Source organism: Mastigoproctus giganteus, chromosome 1 (genome assembly GCF_048544385.1).
Source record: "Mastigoproctus giganteus isolate SK-2022 chromosome 1, ASM4854438v1, whole genome shotgun sequence".
NCBI classification, from domain to species: domain Eukaryota; kingdom Metazoa; phylum Arthropoda; class Arachnida; order Uropygi; family Thelyphonidae; genus Mastigoproctus; species Mastigoproctus giganteus.
Genome location: NC_143575.1, coordinates 132,787,566 through 132,811,689, shown reverse-complemented (window position 1 = coordinate 132,811,689; position 24,124 = coordinate 132,787,566). Strand labels below are relative to the sequence as shown.

Genomic DNA, 24,124 nt, shown 5'->3' with positions numbered 1-24,124 from the left:
ATATAACATGTGTTTACACTACACGAATTTGATCATACACAATTTATAAATCATGTTATAAATTTATATAGTCGAACGCAACACAATAGGAACGAAAAGATTCTGAAAATGTATTTATGTTTTTTATATCAGTGAAGGGTAAACACATTTCACCATAATAACGTAAAAACCCACACAATTCCAGCTATCGGTATTATCGCAAATGCAATTAGATCGAGTTTACTATCAGTTTATAACAGATTCCACTAGCAGAAACGCAACTGGAAATTGTTTTTATTTGTTTTTATGGTAATAATGCCCAGAAATGTGCTTTAGTAAAATGTGTGCTAGTGAGGTGTTCATAGTGTGTCTCTGCACTTACGGTGTTGTTTATTCAGTTGCTACACGCGTGCAGCTTTGTTTATGTGTATCAAGTATGCATCCTCGTTTTGTAATTGTGTTTTATTCCCTAAAAATGAGTAAAATACTTAAAAGGTGTGAAAAGGAAGCATCCTGGTGAAGACACTACAGATGCAGCGAGAAAAAGAAAAGCAACATCAATAAACAGAGGCGGACTGGATCAAAAATTCTTACCCGGGAAAATTTGTAGTGGCCTCATACTAGCGTTTATGGCCAAAATCACACCGGTCTCCGGCTCACTGGGGTTTCCCCAGTAAGGCTTATGGCCAGTCTGCCTCTGTTAATAGAGAAAAAATATGAAATTGTGAAACGCTTTGAGCAAAATGAAAGACCATGTGATATTGCACGTGCTACAGCCCTAAATAAGGCAATGCCGAGAATTACAAAGAATGCAGAGAAAATAAAAACAACTTTCATAGCCGGAACAACTCAAAGTGTAATTAAAATCCATTAGATTAAGGCACAAAGAACTGGAAGCAATGGAACAGCTGTCATCTGTTTCGATAGAAAATCAAACAAAAAACAAGTTTGCTTACGATAGAAGCAAAAGCATTAGCAATATTTTTTACGTAATAGTCGTAATAAAATACTTACGTATTTTATTACGACAATTTGTGTTTGGTAATGTTTTGGTTACAAATGTGTGTTCAACCTTGGGTGGTCGGCACCTAACCCTATTTTTCCCATAGGGCCTGTTGTTTATATTGCACGATTTTGCACTGTACGAGGGTTTCTAGGAACACAACTATCGTGCTATACGAGGAATGACTACCATTTTTTTGGTCATGACTCTCCTTGCTTGGATGACTTTTTGATCGTGTAATTCTTAGACAATTTCCTCCTCTGATACAAGTAATAAGTCCCATTCTGTTATTACTACTTAGGAGTTTAAGGTGACATGGGGAGTAACTTTTACTGGGTGTCCTCCAAAGGTGGTGAGCTTTAATAGCTTCACAAAATGTTGAGGTTGAGTAGTCTCCATTAGAAGATCGCTCGACTGAAGTCATGTTACTGATTTAGGTGAACTAGCAGCAGACTCAATGCATTTCTGCACTAGGAAGGGTGATAATTTGCGCAGAGGCTGATCTGATAGAGAGTGCAAGATGGGGAAGGCTGGTATCTCCTCTTTAGGTGTTGTTTTTGACCTCTTCGGTTGTGAAAAGTCATTATATCTGTGTGATTTGTTTCTATTCTTGAGCTCGATGGCTCTAAAGATGGAAAAATACCGTTACCCATCTTTGCTCCTTTCAACCCTGGGAGAGTGGATTTCTTCTCCCAGGTTGCCAGTCCAGCCACAGGGAGGCAGGAGCAGTGCCGCTAGAGTGACCAAGAGGTATAAAAGTTAGTGTTAGTCTAAAGGAAAAAGAAAGAAAGGTGGGTTTCCTTTCTTAACGAGAGCGTAAAAAATTTCAAACTGAAGAACTGTGGTTTTGAGTAAACGCTCTATGAATCACTCGGAAACCGCTTGAGCATTATAATGCTTGGCACCCGGGGCGGCTTATTTTATGAAAGATGTAGAGTTGCTTGAGTGAGTACAGAGAAGGGCAACAAGATTAGTGAGAACAACGAAGGGACTTACCAAGAAAGGCTTAAGTTCTGCAAATTGCAGCATCTGAAAATTAGGCACCTGTGAAGGGATCTGATTGACACGTATAAGGCCTTGAATGGGTTGAGCAGGCTCAATTCTGATGGGATTCTTCCTCTTGCTCAGGTTACAAACTTGAGTGGGCACAAATTCAAATTGAGGAAAGACAGTTATAGAATAGATGTGCTTTCTGCACACCTATCCTATATCTCCTCTTTAGGCATTGTTTTCAACATTTTCGGTTGTGAAAAGTCATTACTACCTTATTATTTAGTCAGCAGGTAGCTGATTGCTGAAACAAACTTCCATCTTGTCACTGATGAAAAAAAGCCGTGAATTAGGGTTGAAATTGAAAGTGTCTGCAATTCTGCCCAGACACGATAGGAGGGAGTATATGATGAGAGCCCTGTCAATCAATTCGGCCCTGGAAAGATTGTGCAGGGCTCAAGGGGTAGAATTTTTTTCAGCCTGGTCTGTACTTGTTAACAGGAGAGACTGCTTCTACAGGGATGGGATACACTTAAATAGAAAGGGTGCAAGAATGTTTGCTGATGCTATCGAGGCAATGTTAGGTGGGTCGGAAAACTGCTAGATTGGGGGGATACAAGGACTAATAGATTAACAGTAGCCACTGGCAGAGGTGAAAGTGATTCTTGCACTGCTTCTATTGGAATGAGCCGCAGCCTGGAAAATAAGATGCAGGATATTTCAGAGACTGCTGGGAATCATTGGGGTACAAGTAAACACATGGGTTGTGTTAGGGTAGCTAAGAAAAAGAACAGGTGCATGTATACTTGTGTGTACACCAATGCTAGGAGTTTAGTAAATAAATTTGATGAATTTGAGGTATTGCTCAAAACATCAAAGGCAGATATTGTGGGGATTTCAGAGACGTGGTGTCACACAGATATAAGAAATGCAGAACTGGAATTTGGGGAGTACAATGTCTACAGAAAGGATAGACAGGATAGGAAGGGAGGAGGGGTTATGCTATTAGTTAAAAAACACATAAAATCCAAGGAAGTGAAGCCAGTCGACATCGCTGGACAGTGCAGTGTCGAGTCAGTTTGGTGTGACATAAGCATTGGGAGATCAAAATTGAGAGTAGGAGTGTGCTATAGGCCTAATGACTCTGATGAGTATAATAAGAAACTGTTCGGAGAAATAGAGTGGGCCAGTAAATCAGAGAGTCTTATAATGGGGGATTTTAATTTCCCAGATATTGACTGGAATTTGGGGGCTGGTCACTCACACAGTAGCAAGGCTTTTGTGGATTTATTGGATGATTGTTTTCTACATCAGCATGTTCGGGAGGCAACTAGAGGGAGTAATACTCTTGATTTGATTATCAGTAGTGATTCTTCATGCATTAAGAATCTGCAGATAAATGAACCACTTGGTGGCAGTGATCACAGTGTGCTGAAGTGGGAGTTACTCAAAGAGGTAACTACCATTAGGGGTAAAGGGAAGGGGTATTGCTTTCGTAAAGGCGACTACAATGGACTGAGACAGTATTTAAATTCTATACAGTGGGATCAACTGATGATATTGCCAACAGCAAATTCAAAATGGGAAGCATTCAAAGAACTTATCGTGGAAGCTACTAGGCTTTACATACCAACTAAGAAATATTGTTCAAGGTTTAGGCCTAAATGGTTGTCAGATGAACTAATGAGGCATATGGCAGAGAAGAAAAATGCATGGGATACATACAAATTCACACGTGACACGGACGCCTATGATAGATACAAGTTGATCTGTAACCAAGTTACAAAGGAGGTTAGGCAGGCGAAGGCAGATTACGAGAGATCCTTGGCAAGGGATGCGAAGAAAAACAGCAAAGAGTTCTTTACTTATGTAAACTCTAGAAGGAAGGGGATGAATCAGATTGGTCCACTTGAGATCGATGGGTCAACTGTTGATGACCCTGCTCGGGTAGCTAACAAACTAAATGAATATTTTGCATCGACATTCACACATGAGGAGTTATTCAGCGAGGGGAATGCCAGAGGTGTATTCAACTCTAGCAGTAAGCTAGAGAATCTTGTAATAACTGAGAGCAAAGTGGAGGAGAAATTGTTGAAGATAAACACAAGAAAGGCACCTGGGGTGGATGGGATCTATCCAGTTATATTAAAGGAGGCAGCAAAGGAGGTAAGCAAACCCTTAGCCATAATTATGAGAGCTTCCTTGGACTCAGGGGAGGTACCCATTGACTGGAGATGTGCAAATGTGACCCCAATTCACAAAGGGGGATCAAAGGCTGACACAAGTAATTATAGACCTGTGAGTTTAACTTCTGTTCCCGGAAAATTAATGGAGGCACTGGTGAAAGAAGCACTGCAGGATCATCTAGACAAGACTTCAGTTATAGCTAGGACACAGCATGGTTTTGTTAAGGGGAAGTCTTGCCTGACCAATTTGATTGGATACTATGATGCAGTCACAAAAGAACTGGATGCAGGGAATAACTTTGATATTATATACTTGGATCTTAGAAAGGCTTTTGATACTGTTGCACATGGAAGACTGCTGCACAAATTGGAGCAGTGTGGCATTGGAGGCAGGTTGCTGCTATGGATAAAGGGGTGGTTGAGGGGGAGAAGACAGAGAGTGGTAATCAATGGACACTGCTCATCGTGGACTAATGTTATTAGTGGAGTCCCTCAGGGTTCAGTATTGGGGCCTTTATTGTTTTCTGTATTTATAAATGATATTGATGATGGTATATCAGGCTTAATGTCCAAGTTTGCAGACGATACGAAGGTTGGCAGGGTTGTCAAGGACACTACTGACACTATGCTGCTGCAACAGGATTTGGAAAGGTTGAGCAGATGGGCTTCGAGGTGGCAAATGAAGTTTAACATTGACAAATGTAAAGTACTACATATGGGAAACAGCAACCCCAGAGCAACGTATCAACTCTGTGGTACTACACTGACAGTGGTAGAGAATGAAAGGGACCTGGGGGTGGTGGTGCAGGCAGATATGAAGTTCTCTGAGCAGTGCAGACGAGCTGCAAGAGTAGCTCATGGTGTATTGTCAATGATATATAGGAATTTTTCTAGCAGGGATAAGGAGGTGATTATTCCCTTGTATAAGGCAATGGTCAGGCCACACCTAGAGTACTGTACACAGGCCTGGAGGCCTCATTTCAGGAAGGATGTAGAGCTGCTGGAACGAGTACAGAGAAGGGCAACTAGATTGGTGAATGGGACAGAGGGGTTCTCTTACGAAGAAAGGCTTAAGTTTTGCAAATTACAGTGTCTGGAAACTAGGCACCAGCGGGGTGATCTGATAGAGGTGTACAAAGCCTTGAATGGTTTGAGCATGCTCAATGCTGATGGGATTCTTCCTCTAGCTCAGAAAAATCACCTGAGAGGGCATAAATTCAAATTGAGGAAAGACAGATGTAGGATAGATGTGCGGAAATTTGCCTTTAGCCAGCGGGTGGTTGGTGGGTGGAACAGACTTCCATCCCTTGTCGTGGAAGTTGATAGCCTAAATAAGTTTAAGGCTCAGCTGGACAGGTATTTCGAACGAACAGAGGGGTGAAGTGGAAGTGGTTATTTTTATTTATTTATGTTACTTTTTTTTTTTTTTTTTTTTTGGCTGATGCTGCATAAGCTTGCTTTCTTGCATCAAATGCCTCTACTAATGCTAATGCTAATGCTATCTGTTGTTCTGGAAGTTGATAGCTTACATAAATTCAAAGAGAAATTGGACAAATGTTAAATGGATGTCTGAACTGTTTTTTTTTTTTTTCTAATAAGCTTGCTTTCTTGCATCACATGCCTCTAATATTACTACCTAGACAAGACTGCAGTTATAGTTCAGACAAAGCATGGGTTTGTTAAGGGAAAGCCTTGATTGATCAATTTGATTGGATACTATGATGTGGTCACAAAAGAACAGGAGGCAAAAAATAACATTTATATCATATGCTTGGATTTCAAGAAAGCTTTTGATACTGTTGCACATAAAATACTGCTGTATAAACTGAAGCAGTATGGCATTAAAGGAAAGTTGCTGCTATGGATGGGAGAAGACAGAGTGGTTGGACACTGCTCTTCATGGAGTAATGTTATTAGTGGAGTACCCCAGGCTCCGGTGTTGGGCCAATCATTGTTTTCTATATTTATCAATGATATTGAATAAAGTATATCAGGCTTAATGTCCAAGTTTCCACACAATACAAAGGTTGGCAGGTTTGTTAATGACAAAAATGACAGCACACTGCTGCAACAAGATCTAGAAAACTTGGGCAGATGGACTGAGAGGTGGCAACTGAAGTTTAACATTGACAAATGCAAAGTACTTCTCATAGGCATTACCCCGAGTAACCTACCAACTTGTAATACTACACTCAGGGTAGTGGAGAATGAAAATGACCTGGGGGTAACTGTGCAGTCAGATATGAAATTTTCAGAGCAGCTCATGGGGTTTTGTCAATGATATACAGGAACTTTGCTAACAGGGATAAGGAAATGATTATCCCCTTGTATAAGGCAATCGTCAGGCCACACCTTGAGTACTGCATACAGGTCTGGAGGCCTCATTTTAGGAAGGATGTAAAGATACCGGAACAAGTACAGAGAAGGGCAACCAGATTGGTGAAGAGAAAAAAAGGATTGCCCTTATTGAAAATGACTTAAGTTCTGCAAACTGCAATGTCTTGAGACTAGGCACCTGTGAGGTGATCTGATTATAAGGCTTTAAATGGTTTGAGTATTCTCAATGCTGATGGGATTCTTCCTCTTGCTCAGATTGCACACCAGAGGGGGCAGAAATTCAAGTTGAGGAAAGAGTTGTAGAATAAATTTGCCTTTATTTAAATTAATTTAAATAAAGGCAAATTTAAATTAAATTTGCCTTAAATTTGCAGAAATTTGCCTTTAGCCATCGGGTGGTTGATTGCTATAACAAACTTCCATCTGTCATTCTGGAAGTTGATAACGTAAATAAATTCAAGGAAGAACTGGACAAACTTTTGGAGCAAATGGATGGGTGAAATGGGAAAGGTTTTTTTTTTTTTTTTGGTTAATGCTGGATAATCTTACTTTCTTGCATCATATTCCTCTACTAATGCTAACTCAGCATTAGTAACAGGTGATGCTAACAGGTAATAGCAGCGATGAATCTTTTAAAGATGGAAGAAATTTGTAAGGAAAATAAAACGGTTCATTTTTTGATAAAAACTAAATAAAAGTTTCGTTCCATTCATTTTTATGTTCTTCATTATGTTTTTATGTTCTTCATTCCAATGAGAAAATCATTATTAAAAGCAGATTTTTGGAGTTCATGAATGTTTTTACTATATTGTTGATTTAAGTTTGGTTACAAAAAAAGGAAAACGTTTCGTTATTTTTTGTTATATTTCGTAACCTGACCTTTTTTCACCATTATGGCATATTATTGAACAAGAAAATAAAAATACATTCATAAAAAAATTTATATTTTTATGAATGTATTTCTAAATATGACTGTGATTCTAAAGATTTTTTTTTTTTGTTAGGTTGTTGGCGCATCGGCGTCTGTGGCCACCTCCCAAAGTTTTTTCATTTGACTCTGATCCAAGCCCGAGGCAGGATTTGAACCCGCAGACCTAAAAAAGCCAAAATGGCCGTCTTACCGTGCGGACGTGTTTTAGTCAACTCCGTAATTTTTTATTTTAAATGTGTTTTAAGTGTTATTTAACCCAAGAAAAGTATGCATACAGGATTATCAAGAACAGAGGATCATGCTGGTGAGATATTTTTGTCATTTACTTGGGAACATCATCTGGTTGAAGCATTATTTATCTGTATCCTTTGTTGTCAGACCGCATGGCCACCATGTGGCTGGCGGCAGGGCTATAGAGAGAGGCTGCCAATATAACGCGGCAGCCACGACTCAACCTCACACCTTGACTAGGGAGGTGCTATAGCAACTGTAACCTTGGACAGTGACTGGGTCCCAACCTTTCAACAAACTGAGTGATTTTACGAAGAAAGCTAATATGGGATATTGTGTATCTCCCCCACTGCCATAAACTCTCCATGGTAAGGTGCGAACTATCTTCTCGACCACACTACTGTATTTTCACTGCCACCATTGTGCTCGCCGTCCCCTAGAGAAGTAGTTCCACTCTTCTAGAGGTATTTTTGCATTCGGCTGTTGTCCCTCCCTCCAAAGTGAAGTGAGGGATAGACAATATCTTTGAAAACTGTTTGTACAGCAGCAGATAAACCTACGAACTTGTGGTGGGTAACAACTGCCATCTTATTAAAAGAGCTACCAGAATATACTGAAGCATTCCCAATTATCCGAACTCTCCCGATTATTCGGAATACGTAACAATGGAAGGAAGACACGAAAAAATTAAGGACTCCCGGATGCAGAAACAAAGTGACGAACTGACCATAATAGATCAACCAGACAAGATGGAGGAGGCCCGTTCCGGGGCCACCTTAAGCAAGAGGAAAAACCGAAAGGAAGTGGACCCTAAATTCGAAAGGGAGACCCGCTCACAGGCCGAAACAAGCAAACAACCTGAACCAACAGCATCACAAAGAGATGCAAACAATGAAAGACAGCAGGAGCCACAGCTGCATCATGCACTGCTGGAGGGCTCAGTCTACGAACAATCCCTGAGACTAAAAATGGCCGTAGAGAATATTTTTAAAGAAAACCCAAATAGGATATCTACGGGTCTGAGGTCCCAAATAGTGATCATATTTTACAAAATGGAGACAATCCTCCATGACATATACCTAGAAAGCCAAAAAGCTACTACAAGGCTACAAGCCTATATAGAATGTGGGACCAAACAAATGCCATAGCACGCCCCGACATACTCGGAAGCGCTGAGGACCCCATTAACGAATGAAGCTCAACCGACCGCAGAGGGGGCACCAGAGGAAGAGAGCCCTATTACCCACACCAAACCTAGTGATCCTTAAACCTAAGGATCCAGGTAAAATCTCCACAAGCGAGGAGCTTAAAACAAAGATAATCAACAACATGTGGGAGGACCTCGGGCACATGAGAATTAAAGGAATGCGAAAAATGAGAGACGTAGGGCGATAGAAACAGAAACCAGATAAGAAGCACAGAGCATAATAGAAAACCCTAAAATAGACTCCCTTGGTCTTAAGGCCCAGCCACCCAAAAGGAAAGGACCATCAATATTAATCTTTGATGTAAACCCGGAAATTACGGCCGCACAGCTCGAGGAAGAACTATACTACAAAAACATACAAAAGGAAATATCAGATAAGCAACCGTATGATGTAATAACTCCAAAATTCCACATAAAGGCAAGAGGCAGAATCAATAATAGTTGGAGCCTTGAACTCAGCCCAGAGGCATGGCAAGTCTTAAAAGATAGGACAAGAGTATACACAGAATGGGGCAGCTATCGCTTTCGGGAACGAGTGGCAGTTCCCAAATGTTTTAGATGCTGCAAGTTTGGCCACTCCTCCCACAAATGCTCCCAAACGGTCCCAATGGGTGGACATTGCACCGAGAAGGAACACGGATTTAAGGATTGTCCGCACAAAGACAAAGAAGCTGCCTGCGCAAACTGCAAGTCCATGAAGCTGGATCATGCCCACTCAATTAGGAACCCCAATTGCCAGACCTATCTCAAAGCCAAGAGCAACTACCAAAATAGAATCAACTATGGGGACAAGAACTAAAGAATATAATAAAACAATGATCAAAATAATACAAATAAATGCACAGCGAGCCAAATCAGTGGCAGACCAAATCAGGGTCAAGGCTGATGAAGAAAATATAGACGTAATTATTCTGCAAGAGCCATGCATCCATGCAGGGCGGGTAGCGAGGCACCCACTCCGATATAAGATAATCCATACTGAAGAGGACACCCCATGGGCAGCGATTCTAATCAGAAATGCAAACATAACTGCAACCAATAACCCAACTCTGTATGGCTTGGGCTGCTTGTGCCTAGATTATCACAGCACTGGGCTCCCTTTATGTTGTGGCCCTCTACAGCAGGCCAGGACAGGAAATGGAGACCACAATTAGCTACTTAACGTCACCTCCAGAACACCCTACCAAATGAAAAAATAATTATAGGAGCGGACGTCAACTGTCGCTCCCCGCTATGGCATAGCACCACTGCTGACCGAAGGGGAACTGCAAACGGGCATCAGCTCGAGGATTTCATACTGGGTTTGCAGTTCACAGTATTGAACCAGCCGCACCAGTTACCAACATACTGCAACACCCTCTGGGAGGCCACTATAGATATCTCCCTGGCAACTAGAAACCTGGCAAACCACACGGCCGACTGGAGGGTGGAGGAAGAGTGGACCACCGAGTCATCACCTGCAAAATAACTAGAACACTAACAAGGGAAAAAATGGTAAAGCAAATACGCCACAGATACGCTGTCGCCAAGGCAGACTGGCCGAAATACAATGAGCTTTTAACTACAGCGATTCGTAACAAACCGCCATCCCTGGATCCACGAAACAACCCACATGACCTACAGAAGGCAACCACGGAACTGATAATTGACATAAGGAATCAAACCATCAGGAAAAAACAACCTCAAATGGGAGCGGTCTCTTGGTGGACTCTGGATTTTGCAGCCGTCCGGCGGAGAATGATGAAAGAAAGAAAAGACTTTCAAAGAGCCCAAAGAACATGGCCAGCAAATGAAGTCAAAGCATTAAGACAGAGATATAAACAAGCCAAAAACCAATATACCAAAACCATCAAGAAAAGCAAAAGACAAGCTTGGGAGCTCCTAGTCTCCACAACTGGAAACACTGACCCCTGGGGATTAAGTCTACAAGTAACTACCAATAAGCTTCCCAGGGGGGAGGTGACTGCTACCACCAGTACCCAGCATGGAAATCTTACCACCACTTGGGAGCAGTCGATAAATAACATCCTAGACCCCCCCCCCTTTACCCTGGATGAACTCGGGGAGGCTGCACGTCGAATCAGAAACAAGAAATTCCCAGGCCCTGATCTCATCAAGCTCAAAATATTGAAGAAAACAGTGGAATTTCAGCCACAATTACTCTTCACATTATACAATAGATGCTTAGAAACTGGCCTCTTCCCAACTACATGGAAAATAGCTAAGCTAAAATTAATACTAAAAAATCCTACAAAGAATCCAGAAAACCCCGAGGCCTATCGACCGATCGCACTGCTCCCAGTGGCCAGCAAGCTGTTTGAAAGATTGCTCCATAAAACAATAACAAATCACTATGAAACAGCAGTCCTCCAATCCACAAACCAGTATGGCTTCAGACCGGGGACCTCAACTGTGAATGCACTGGGGAACCTGCTCAAGATAGTGCAGGACTGCAGACAAAAGTACTTGCTGCTCATCTCCGTTGATTTTGCCGGGGCGTTTGACTCACTTTGGTGGCCAAGTGTCCTGGCAAGGCTGAGGAAGGCCAAAGTGCCGATAAACTTGTATAAAGTCATCAAAAGTTATCTAACCCAAAGAAGAGTGGAGATAAATGTGCAGTACCAGAAACTTACGAGAGAGGTGCACAGAGGATGTCCGCAGGGGTTGGTCCTGGGGCCCTCCTGTGGAACATGGTCCTCGATGAGTTCCTAGAAATGGACCTGGGTCCCATGAGAGCGCATGCGTTTGCAGATGACCTTACCTTGACAGTGGAGGCGGACTCCAGGGCCCAACTGGAAGTGTTGGCAAACCGAGCACTACAGCATCTACAACAATGGGCTTCCAAAAACCAATTAAGAATTTCACCAGAAAAAACATCATCAATCCTCCTCAGAGGGAAACTACAATTGCGGCGGCCCCCGCAAATAAAAATTGAAAATGTCACCATAAAATTCGCGAGCGAGCTAAAGTACTTAGGCATAATCCTGGATAATAACTTTTCTTTCCAGCAGTACCTGAAATACATCCGGAGAAAAATCAGGGGCTACTCTGGGATGGTAGCCAGGATCACAAAGAAAGACTGGGGTCTCAAAAGAGAACCCTGTCAATATACTACAAAACAACTTTCCTACCAGCAATCACCTATGCAGCAACGGTGTGGTTTTCCAAAGCGGCACTGGTTGTGAACAGAAGAACACTTGAAACAATCCAAAGGACCATATTACTCACAACAACGCGAGCTTGCAGCACAGTAAGCACCCCAGCACTGCAGGTGCTTGCCAGAGTGCTCCCCATGGATCTGGAGGTTATCCAGGCAGGGTTGCTGCCTGAATAACCTCTCCCCTGTTCCTGCTGTCCAGGAGAGTGGCTGCCACCCACCAAGGCTACACGACTGATCCAGCAAACAGCGTAAAGAATGAAAAAGTCAGGTTACAGACCCACCTCCTAAACCTTTGGCAGAGAAGGTAGACTGAGACCACCAAGGGAGAAGTGTCAAAAAAAAATTCCTACCAGACATCTGCAAGATATATCCAAAACAACCGGTGTGGTACTTCCCAGGATACCACATGACAATGCTGTTAACAGGACATGGCCCCTACAATGAAAAGCTTTTCGGGCTGGGTCTCACCGACGATCCCAGCTGTATATGCGGAAGCTGTACAGCTGGGATCGAAAGCTGAAGCCACGTAGCTTATGAATGTCCACAATATGAGGACCTCAGAGGGATTCTAATAACAAGAATCAGATACCTTCCGAAGGGATTGGAGTCTCACTTCCTGGACTCAGAGGAAGAATACAGGGTGTTCTCCCTCTTCGCACAGGATCTATTCCCCAGGAGGAAAATGCTAATTGCAATCTACAGCAATCAACACAGAGACTGACAAGAAACGCTACCAGATGAAACAGAAAATCGAAATTCGCCGGATATCAGACTCGACCAAATGGAACGCTGACAACTGGAAAAGACATTAGGATGGGGATTACCCCATGAGTGATATTGAAAACAGAGAAGAGACAAAAAGCAGCATAACTGCCAACAGACTGACGGCTACCTGAAGAGGGCACTCTAGCCCCCTTCACCTTTTATTCCCACATCCTTGGGGAGGGGGGTACGACCTTCGTTCCCTCCCCTTCTCGCCACCATACATCTTCTGCTCTGGTGGGGCATGGGCATACCTCACTGAAAACTGGGGCTACATGCTCTATTGGTCCCATATTTCTGTCTCTCACCCCCCCACTTCTATCTTTACGCTAACAAAAACCCCACACAACAAAAATTAACGTGCCAAAAATCCTTTGAGCCCAAATTCGGCATAACAACCTTAGTGATCACATCCCCACGCCAACGCATATGTGTATGTATACATGTGTATGTAATTGTACATGTGTATATATATGTGTGTGCATAGTCACTAACCTAATGGAATTTTTTTTTTTTTTTAAGGTCCTAGCTGCTGAAATCTCAGGAAAGTAAGCAGCAGGACCTGCCAGAGTAAAACTGAGTCTACTGGGTTCCTGGTCTGCCTCCACGGGGTGTAAGTGGGGCAACGTTGGACCTCAGCAGGGGTCTAGAGGCTAAATGACCAGATGAACAACGGTACATGACACTACACATGAACAAGTCCCTCACACTTTTAAATCTCTGGCATTTCCCAGTGAACTGGTTCACCCACAATGAAAGCAATACGGAGGTGGGGGAAACCCTTGGTGCCGTATGACAATAACACACTTTACCTTTGAGTTGCCAGGCAGGCACTTTACCGACCTGGCTAACCCGGTCGGCTATTCTAAAGAAAGAAGGTTAGGTTGTCCCCTCCACTTTGGGAGGGGTTCAAGCTCCCATGAGATTCAAGTGGAGGTAACCTGATCTTTTTTCACCATTATGGAAAGCGTTCATTAAAGTAAGTTACTGTTAGTGCTACTAAACCGATGTTATCGTGTGTCATGTTCGTGCACCAATCAGCACATCATAAAAGAAATTTTAGTATGTTTCAGATGTTCATGCACTGCTCTACAGGAAAACTCAGATTGACACCAACTTTTAGTGACAATTGGATACTATGGTGGGGTCACAAAGGAACCAAATGCAAAAAAAAATAATTCTGATATCATATACTTGGATTTCAGGAAAGCTTTTGATGAAGTCTACCCTGTGCAACATGGAATACAAATTGCAGCAGTATGGCAGTAAGGGCAAGCTGCTGCTATGGATAAAGGTATAGTTGAGTGGAAAAGACAAGAGTGGTAATCAATAGACACTACTCTTCATGGACTAATGTTATCAGTGGAGTCCCCAAGTTATCTTGTATATTTATCACTGATATTGATGAAAGTATATCAGGCTTAATGTCCAAGTTTGTAGATGATACAAAGGATGACAGGGTAGTTAATGACAGTATGCTACTGCAACAGGATTTAGAAAAGTAGGCAAACTGGCTTAGAAGTGGCAATTGAGGTTTAACATTAACAAATGCAAAGTACTGCATATGGGTAGCAGTAACCCCAGAGTAATGTACCAGCTCTGTGGTACTGCACTCAGGGTATTGGAGAATAAAAAATAACTGGAAGTAATTGTGCAGTCAGATATAGTTCTCTAAGCAGTGCTGATATGCTGGCAGAACAGTTCATGGAGTTAGTCAATGATATATAGGAATTTTTCCAGAAGTGATAAGGAGATGATTATCACATTGTATAAGGTAATATGTTCAGGGCATACGTTCAGTACTGCATACAGGTGTGGAGGCCTCATTTTAGGAAAGAAGTAGAGTGGGTACAAATACAGAGAAGGGCAAAGTGATTGGAGAGGAGAACAAAGGAGTGTTCTTACCAAGAAAGGCTTCGGTTTTACAAATTGCAGCATCAGGAGACTAGACACCCAGTGCTATTGTCGTAAAATTAGCAGAAGGTATAATCTGTGAATGTTACATATGCAGAGGGTATACTCTGTGAAGATTACATATGCAGAGTATACTGTGCTCATTAATCAAATTCCAGAGGGTATACAGCATATACCTATATATAAATCCAGAAGGTATACACTATTCACCTAAAAATATCCAGAGGGTATACAACGTATACCCTCCACTACAGCCATGTAGACACCTGAGAGGTAATCTGATTGAGGTGTTTAAGGCTTTGAACTGTTTGAGAAAGCTGATGCAAGCTCAATGCTGATGGAATTCTTCCTCTTGCTCAGATTATGCACTTGAGGGAGCATAAATTTCAACTGAGGAAGGACTGTTGCAGAATAGATGTGCAGGTATTTGCCTTTAGCCAGTGAGTGGTTGTTTGCTGGAACAAACTTCTATCTATCATTGTGGAAATTGTAGCTTATATAAATTCAAGGAAGAAATAAACTTTTGGATAGGAGAGAGAGAGAGAGAGAGAGAGGGAGAGAGAGAGAGAGAGAGAGAGAGAGAGAGAGAGAGTGTGTGTGTGTGTGTGTGTGTGTGTGTGTGTGTGTGTGTGTGTGTGTGTGTGTGTGTGTGTGTGTGTGTTTGACTGACGCTATATAAGCTTGCTTTCTTGCATCATATGCCACTACTAATGCTATATTCATTTGATAGTGATGAAGGCATAGCAGGCTTAATGTCAAAGTTTGCAGATGATATGGAGATTGGCAGGGAAATTGATGACAGTAATCAGGATATATTACTGCGAAAGATCTATAAAAATTGGGCTAAGAAGTGGCATGTGTACTTTAACATTGAAAAAATTAAGGTTGCAGAAGGATAGCAGTAATCCCAGATTAACATACCAACAGTAAAGTGCCACACTAAGATAGTGAAGAATAAAAAACACCTGTGCTAATTGTGCACTCAGATATACAGGTGGTGCCTCGCAATACGACGTACCGCTATTTGACAGTTGGATTTCGTGGGCCAGTGAAAACGCTACATGATATTGCACAATAGAATTGTTTGCTGGACTACATAACTGCGTTTAATGTTACTAAATAGCACTAAATAGTGACGGCCGCTTCATACATTTTAACCAATGGTATTAAAGAGCAAGAGTAACATTTAACCAATGATAGATAAAGCGGGAATAGATCCCTCAATCGTTCAGCTACGTTAGCCGCCCTCAAAGATAGCTACAGGTATGCCGTCAGTTCTTCGTCAGTTATGAGACAACATTATCTCGTTAATAATGGTAGTCTGAGTTCACGTTTGCTCTAGTTGTTTGTGCTAATTTATAATTCTGCATTTCTCATAAGGAAAAAAAATTTTGTGCTTCGGCAGTTATTTATTTTTTGAGTGAAATTTGATAATGGGTCCAAAGAGAAGTGAACAGCGGAATAATTCAGGAAAGAAACACACTCGGTTAAGCACAGAAAAGAAGAAAGAAATTATAGAAAAAGTGCAGAAAGGTAGTACAATTATAGATGTAGCTCAAGAGTATAGCGTCCCTAGGTCAACCGTGGCAACTTTTTGGCAACAAAGAGACAGGATTATAGGTGCTAGGGTGTTCGCTGGAGCAATGAAAATTTTTGACAGAAACAGATCTTTAATCAATGAAGAAATGGAAAAGCTGCTTCTTACCTGGATTAGAGAAAGACAGATGAAAGGAGATCCAGTAACTAAGGCAATGATCTGTGAGAAGGCTAGGTTAATTTTTGAAGAATTGCAGAAGAAAATTCCAGGACGTATCTCAGATCAAACTGATGGATTCAAGGCAAGTCGTGGGTGGTTTCACAGATTCAAAGGTAGAACAGGCATCCATAGTGTTCTCAGACATGGGGAAGCAGCTAGTGCAGATAAAAGGCTGCAGAAGAGTTTGTGAAAAAATTTGAAGATTTAATCATGAAGGAAGGCTACTTGCTGCAGCAAATTTTTAACACGGATGAAACTGGGTTTTTTTTTTTTTTTTTTATGTGAACCCCAAACACGAGAGGTATTAGAACCTATAGTACTTAGTACCGTGCTTGGGTTATAGGTTCAGAAGACGAAAGAAGATATTTGTTGACATTGGACTTGAACTTCTGTAGATTGTAATTTTCAGGAAATACGTATGAAGGAAGGTTGTTCCAGAAAACGGCAGTTGAATGAATAAATGATGAAGATGAAAAGTTGGTTCTGGGGGTTTGAAGTTGGACAGTAAATGGATGTTGGCTGGTGGTGGCACGTGTTCGGACTGTTTTGAAAGAGAGAGTGGGAATTATAGAAGCCAATTCAGAAGAACAGTGCCCATGGAAGTATCTGTAGAAGAGGCATGCAGCAGAAACAGTATGTCTATGAGAAAGCAAGTGGAGAGACTCTGTTAGAGATGAATCATTAATTAACCTAACGGCCCTCTTCTGAATGGAATCAAGAAGCCTGAGAGAGGTTTTGGGGGCACCACTCCAAATGTGGGAACAATATTCCATGGCAAGGCGGATTTGCGATTTATACAGAGTGAGCAGCTGTTTGGAAGAAAAGTAACGCCGAGAGCAAAAGAGAAAACCAAGTTTTTTGGATGCAAAGGAAGCAATATTTGTAACGTGCTTATGCCAAGAAAGATTAGAAGTCAGGGTAATCCCCAAAAGAGATATATCATTTTGCCTAGAAATCGGAGTGTCACTAAAGATAAGCATAGGAGCAGAAGAATCCTTTTTGCGAGATATAAGACAAGACTGAGTTTTAGAAGGGTTGAAATCAACTAAGTTGTCTTTGCCCCACTGGAGAATTACCTGAAGATCGGCATTTAAGGAATTGGTAGCAGATTTTCGAGAAGTTGAAGCTGATTGAGCAGGACAAGGTTTCTCTAAATGGAAAGTTGAATGCAATGTGCTATCATCAGCAAAACTATGGATAGGATTTCCAGTCAATGGAAGAAGGTCAGTGATATACAAGAGGAAAAGAGTGGGGGAGAGAACTGAACCTTGGGGGACACCGGCATTAGTAGAGAAGTTAGAAGACAGAGAGCCATCTACCATCACCCTCAGTGAGCGATCAGAGAGAAAACTGGATAACCAATTACTATTTGGATAACCGATTACTATTTTGGGTTATTTTGGAAGCGCTTACCAAATCGAACATACATCACGCAAGAAGAAGTGACGCTCCCAGGACATAAGCCTATGAAAGATAGGCTTACCTTGTTATTGGCAGCAAATACAAGCGGAGACTTTAAAGTAAAGCCACTTCTTGTTTACCACTCTAAAAATCCTCGCTGCTTTGGGAAGAAAATCATCAAGTCCAAACTGCCAGTGATGTGGAAATCCAATGCAAAAGCCTGAGTAGACCAGAAAGTCTTCAAAGATTGGATTTTTGAGGAGTTTGCCACGAGTGTAAAAAAATTCCTCATTGACAACAATTTACCTTTGAAAGCACTGCTGATTCTTGACAATGCTAGTGCCCAACCCCAAGACTTGGCAAACATTCTTGAAATTGACTTTGATTTCATCAAAGTCCAGTTTTTGCCTCCAAACACCACATCATGATCCAACCCATGGATCAAGAAGTAATTGCCTGTTTTAAAAAACTTTACACCAAGGCTTTGTTTTCGCAGCTTTCTGACGTGACTCATTCTTCTGATAAGACACTGAAGGAGTTCTGGAAGACTGAGTTCAATATTCTTCCCGCCATTTCCTTTATTAAAACTGCCTGGGAGGGAGTGACACAGAGGACCCTTCGTGCATCATGGAAGAAACTCGTTCCTTCCTTTTTTCAGGATGACAACAATGCAGTCCAAGCCGCTGAAGAATCAGAAGCAACTGCGGCCATGCGAGAAATCATTTCGACATAGGAGAAGTTGATGAGGCTGAGCTCGTGGATGATAACGATGACGAACCAACCGTGGAAGAACTCAAAACACTCAGCGAACAGGAAGCAAAAGAGAGAGAGAAAAGGAAATTTCACTTGAAGAAGACAGGGAAAAAGGGCCAATGCCAACAGCTGCCATTAAAGAAATTTTATTCCATTGGGAGAAGGTGCAGTCTGCTTGTTTAAAATGGCACCCCAACACTGCTGTTGTAACTAGAATGACAGACTTGTTTAACAACACTACTATGCATCACTTCAAGGCTATCTTGAAAAAGAGGGAGAGACAGTCCACCCTTGATCAATTCCTCATCTCCATTCAAGCCAAGAGGAGAAGAGAAAGGGTAGAACAAGATAAATAAAACATCCTTCCAACATCTACGGCTCTTTTTTTTTTTTTGATTTGATTTGGTAGTTGTTGGTGCATCGGCTTCTGTGGCCATATTGCACCTCCCAAGGTTTTTGCAGTACTTTGATCCAAGCCCGAGGCGGGAATCGAACCCGCGACCTTTGGGTTGCCGGGCAGGTACTTTACCCACTCGGCTAGCCCGGTCAGCAATCTAAGGCTCAATGAAATGTATGTACTCATTATGTATTTTGTAATTTCGTTTGTTATATGGTAGAATATAGTAAAGTCAATAATACTGTGTATTTCTCTCCGACAACGAATTAATCAATTTTCCATAAACTTATATGGAAAATATTGTCCCGCAATTCAACAAATTCGCAATTCGACTCTAATTCAGCGACGGATTACAGTTGAATTGCGAGGCACCACTGTATACTTCTTTGAGCAGTGCAGACATGCGGCCAAGCCAGCTCATGGGATTTTGTCAATGATATATAGGAATTTTGCCAGTAGAGATAAGGAGGTGATTATCCTGTTGTATAAAGGTGATGGTTAGGAACAACTTGAGTACTACCTACAGGTCCTAAAGGCTCATTCTAGGAAGGATAGGAAGGCCCATTCTAGGAAGGATAGGAAGGTTCATTCTAGGAAGGATAAGAAGGCTCATTCTAGGAAGCCAGCTCATGGGATTTTGTCAATGATATATAGGAATTTTGTCAGTAGAGATAAGGAGGTGATTATCCTGTTGTATAAAGGTGATGGTTAGGAACAACTTGAGTGCTACCTACAGGTCCGAAAGACTCATTCTAGGAAGGATATGGATCTGCTTAAATAGATGCAGAAAACAGCAATGAGATTTGTGCGAGGAACAAAAGGCTACCCTTACCAATATGGAGTTCAGTTCTGCAAATTGCAACACCTGGAGAACTAACTGCTTGAGGGGAGATCTGATTGAGGTGTTTAAGGCTTTAAATGGATTAATTAAGATCAATGCTGATGGAGTCATTCATCTTGTTCTAAATGCACACTTGGCACATAAATTCAAATTGAGGAAGGATGATGGAGGATAGACACGTGGAAGTTGGCCTTCGGCCAGTGGGCAGCTTGTGTTGTAGAAGTGGGTATTTGAATAACTCCAAGGAAAAACAAACAGACAAACTACTAGAATGGACAGGCGGGTGATATAAAAAATTTTGTTTTTGGTGCCACATAAGTTGGCTTTCACCATTATTTGCCACTACTGACTGTCCTGGTTTTTTTTTTTTTTTTTTGTGTGTGTATTACGTGTCTTCAGTTATTAATAGGTTTATATATTTTCTCCAACTCAATTTTTGCAAATCCCTTTTTTGTTTTTCCTCCCATACCTTTGGCATAAGGCAAAACCACTCCTTTCTTTTCATTGAATGCATTAAGATTTTGTGATCGATCTTTAATCAACTACTTATTGTGCAATCATGTTTATGATTACTTATCTAAAGAATCCTTGTTGCCTAAATATGCGATATGTTACTAATTCTCCCATCAGCTGCCCGGGGTGCAGAGCAGACAGGGTTTGTTTGCGATTAAGAATTTTCGGGAGGGTAATTGGAAAGTACAGAGTGCATGTTTTGATCAATAACAATTGGTATCATTATGGAATATGATCAAAACACCAGCAGAAGTTTTAAAATATAATAAATTTGTTCATATTATGGAGTAATCCCTCATGAATTGTGCTTTGGCTATAATCACTATCCTCCAACACCACATGGAAAAGCCTGAGTTTGAATCCCATTGACAATATAAGGAATTTTATGGGCCTCTTTTCAGGTGGCTAAATTAATTGGTCTCAAATGAGAATTGAGTGATTTTTCCTACTGAAAACTCAAGTTTTTTGTTCAGCAAACCACCTAAGAATTAATACACATATTTACAAACACAACACTAATGTTTCATATCCTTAGTTTACTTTAGTGGTGCTTAACACACATATACACACATCTTGTGGAGTAAAAGTGTTACTAGAAAAGAAAAGTTGCATTTTTTCATTAAATAACTGGTGTTCACTGTAAGGTATAAATAAGGCACTTTTAGGGGTGCCATTTATTTTTAACATGCAGGCACCCATATACTCACTGAAATAGCTTTGGCAAACAGATGAGGTGACAGTGTGCTCGTTAAAGAGTCACACTTTTCCAGCTGAAAAGCAACAAAAGAAGGGAAAGTAAAAATCCATTTTAAGTGAACAGTGGGACATAACTGGTAACATCATAAACACATTTTTCTGAAAAATGTTAATAACCCATTCCCCTCCCGTATGTCACGACCTTAAAGCAAAATTGTGCAGACAAACATCAAACTCACAAACTTTCCCTACTTCTATGGTTGTAACATGCCCAGATGTACTGTTATCACTTAAATATAGTAGCCTGTGAGCTAGGGATAGCAATACATAGTTCCTCTGTTTGTTTAAAACCAAAAATTGTTAAAGAATGTGTTTATATAAAGAAAATATTGGAATAACAGTATCGTAATGTAACTCTCACCCGCCTCTAATTCGCTTTATATAAATAAGGATGGAGCAGGCGGTTAGGGGTACACTGCCCATCATGCCCATAACTGGATATGCCTCGTTAAATTTGATAACATGGCTATAGTCTCCATCAATTTAGACAATATATTCATTTGTCGATAGTATTATGGAGTTTATCACAGGCCAATGGTGGAAAATTTGACAAATAAGAAGGAAACCAAAAACATTTGTTTTGTGTATGTCTATTGTTAGAAACCTCGTTTAAAATTAGAAATAACGGTGGCACTTCACTCATAAACTGTTCCTAAATAAACACTTTCTCTAATACGAATGAGTCACAAAGTGAAACGGTGTAATCTCGCTAAAATATGAACTGGCTTACCTTCATTTGAAGGTAACTTCTTGAAGTTTTCATTTTTCTACAAAACAACAAATCAAATCTTTCGTGATGATGGTTAATATACAATTGTTGAGAAAGAGAGTTAATCCGTCTCAAACTTCCTAAATGCAAATAAGAACAGCTTAATCACTATAAACATCTGAAATTTTCCCCTCTACCGTAGCAGATTCGTAAAACCTAAGTCAGTTGACCGGAAACACACTGTAGACTATCTCTGACATCTGGTGGCTGAATTTATTATTCTTTTTTAATGAAAACCTCAAACACGAAAAATTATACAGAGTACATTGTACTCTCAAACATTGGCCAAAATTTAAGAAACATTCTGTAATAATTATTAACAGATAATTAAACGTACAGTACACAAATGTACCGTATTTCCCCATGTATCAGATTGGATGAATCAGATTGGTCCACTTGATATTGATGGGTCAACTGTTGATGATCCTGCTCAGGTAGCTAACAAACTAAATGAATATTTTGCATCGACATTCACACATGAGGAGTTATTCAGCAAGGGGAATGTCAGAGGTGTATTCAACTCTAGCAGTAAGCTACAGAATCTTGAAATAACTGGGAGTAAAGTGGAGGAGAAACTGTTGAAGATAAACACAAGAAAGGCACCCGGGGTGGATGGGATCTATCCAGTTATATTAAAGGAGGCAGCAAAGGAAGTAAGCAAACCATTAGGCATAATTATGAGAGCTTCCTTGGACTCAGGGGAGGTACCCATAGACTGGAAATGTGCAAATGTGACCCCAATTCACAAAGGAGGATCAAAGGCTGACACAAGTATAAACTCTAAAAGGAAGGGGCTGAATATGATTGGTCCACTTGACATCGATGGTTCGACTGTTGATGATCCTGCTCAGATAGCAAACAAACTGAATGAGTATTTTGCATCTACATTCACACGTGAGGAATCATTACAGTTTGAAAATGGAAGAAGGTTATCAAATTGTAGCAGTGTGCTTAATGATTTTGTAATAACTGAGAGCAAAGTGGAGGAGAAATTGTTGAAGTTAAACATAAGAAAGGCACCTGGGGCGGATGGGATCTATCCAGTTATATTAAAGGAGGCCGCAAAGCAACTAAGCAAACCCTTAGCCATAATTATGAGAGCATCCTTCGATTCAGGGGAGGTTCCCACGGACGGAGATGTGCAAATGTATCCCCAATTCGCAAAGGAGGTTCGAAGGGTGACACGAATAATTACAGACCAGTTAGTTTAACTTCTGTTCCGGGTAAAATAATGGAGTCACTGGTTAAAGATGCATTGCAGGATCATCTAGACAAGACTGCAGCAATAATTCAGACACAGCATGGGTTTGTTAAGGGAAAGTCTTGTCTGACAAATTTGATTGGTTATTATGATGTGGTCACAAAGGAACTGGATGCAAAAAATAATTTTGATATGATATACTTGGATTTCAGGAAAGCTTTTGACACTGTTGCGCATGGAAGACTACTGTACAAATTGGAGCAGAATGGTATTAAGGGTAAGTTGCTACAATGGATAAAAGGATGGTTAAGTGGGAGAAGACAGAGGGTGGTAATCAATGGGTGCTGCTCTTCGTGGCCTAATGTTATTAGTGGAGTCCCACAGGGTTCGGTGTTGGGTCCACTGTTGTTTTGTATATTTATCAATGATATTGATGAAGGTATATCAGGCTTAATGTCGAAGTTTGCAGATGACACGAAGGTTGGCAGGGTTGTTAATGACAGTAATGGCAGTGTGCTACTGCAACAGGATCTAGATAATTTGGGCAGATGGGCTAAGAAGTGGCAACTGAAGTTTAACCTTGACAAATGCAAAGTACTGCATATGGGTAGAAGTAACCCCAGAGAAACGTACCAACTGTGTGGTACTACACTTAAGGTGGTAGAAAATGAAAAAGACCTGGGAGTAATTGTGCAGTCAGATATGAAGTTTTCTGAGCAATGTAGACAGGCTGCTAGGGCAGGTCATGGGGTTTTGTCAATGATATATAGGAATTTTGCTAGCAGGGAAAAGGAGGTGATTGTCCCTCTGTATAAGGCAATGGTCAGGCCACGCCTTGAATACTGCATACAGGTCTGGAGGCCTCATTTTAGGAAGAATGTAGATTTGCTTGAGCGTGTACAGAGAAGAGCAACACGATTGGTGAGGGGAATGAAGGGATCCTCTTACCAAGAGAGGCTTAAGTTCTGCAAATTGCAGTGGCTGGAGACTAGGCACCTGCGCGGTGATCTGATTGAGGTCTATAAGGCCTTGAATGG

At 41.1% G+C, this 24,124-nt stretch overlaps 1 protein-coding gene across 2 annotated transcripts in view; it reads right to left on the bottom strand.

Annotated features, from left to right (window-relative positions):
* LOC150091144 (E3 ubiquitin-protein ligase RNF13-like) overlaps window positions 1-22,011 on the bottom strand; it is a 341,104-nt gene extending 319,093 nt beyond the window's left edge. The window contains exons 1-2 of one of the 2 annotated variants that reach the window (XM_090382193.1): window positions 21,848-22,011; window positions 21,069-21,131 (exon numbers count right to left, since the gene is read on the bottom strand). The gene's annotated coding sequence lies outside the window, so the exon portion shown is untranslated. The remainder of the gene's footprint in view (window positions 1-21,068; window positions 21,132-21,847) is intronic. The other variant, XM_090382202.1, reaches the window with a different exon arrangement.
* Between the last annotated feature and the right edge of the window lie 2,113 nt (window positions 22,012-24,124).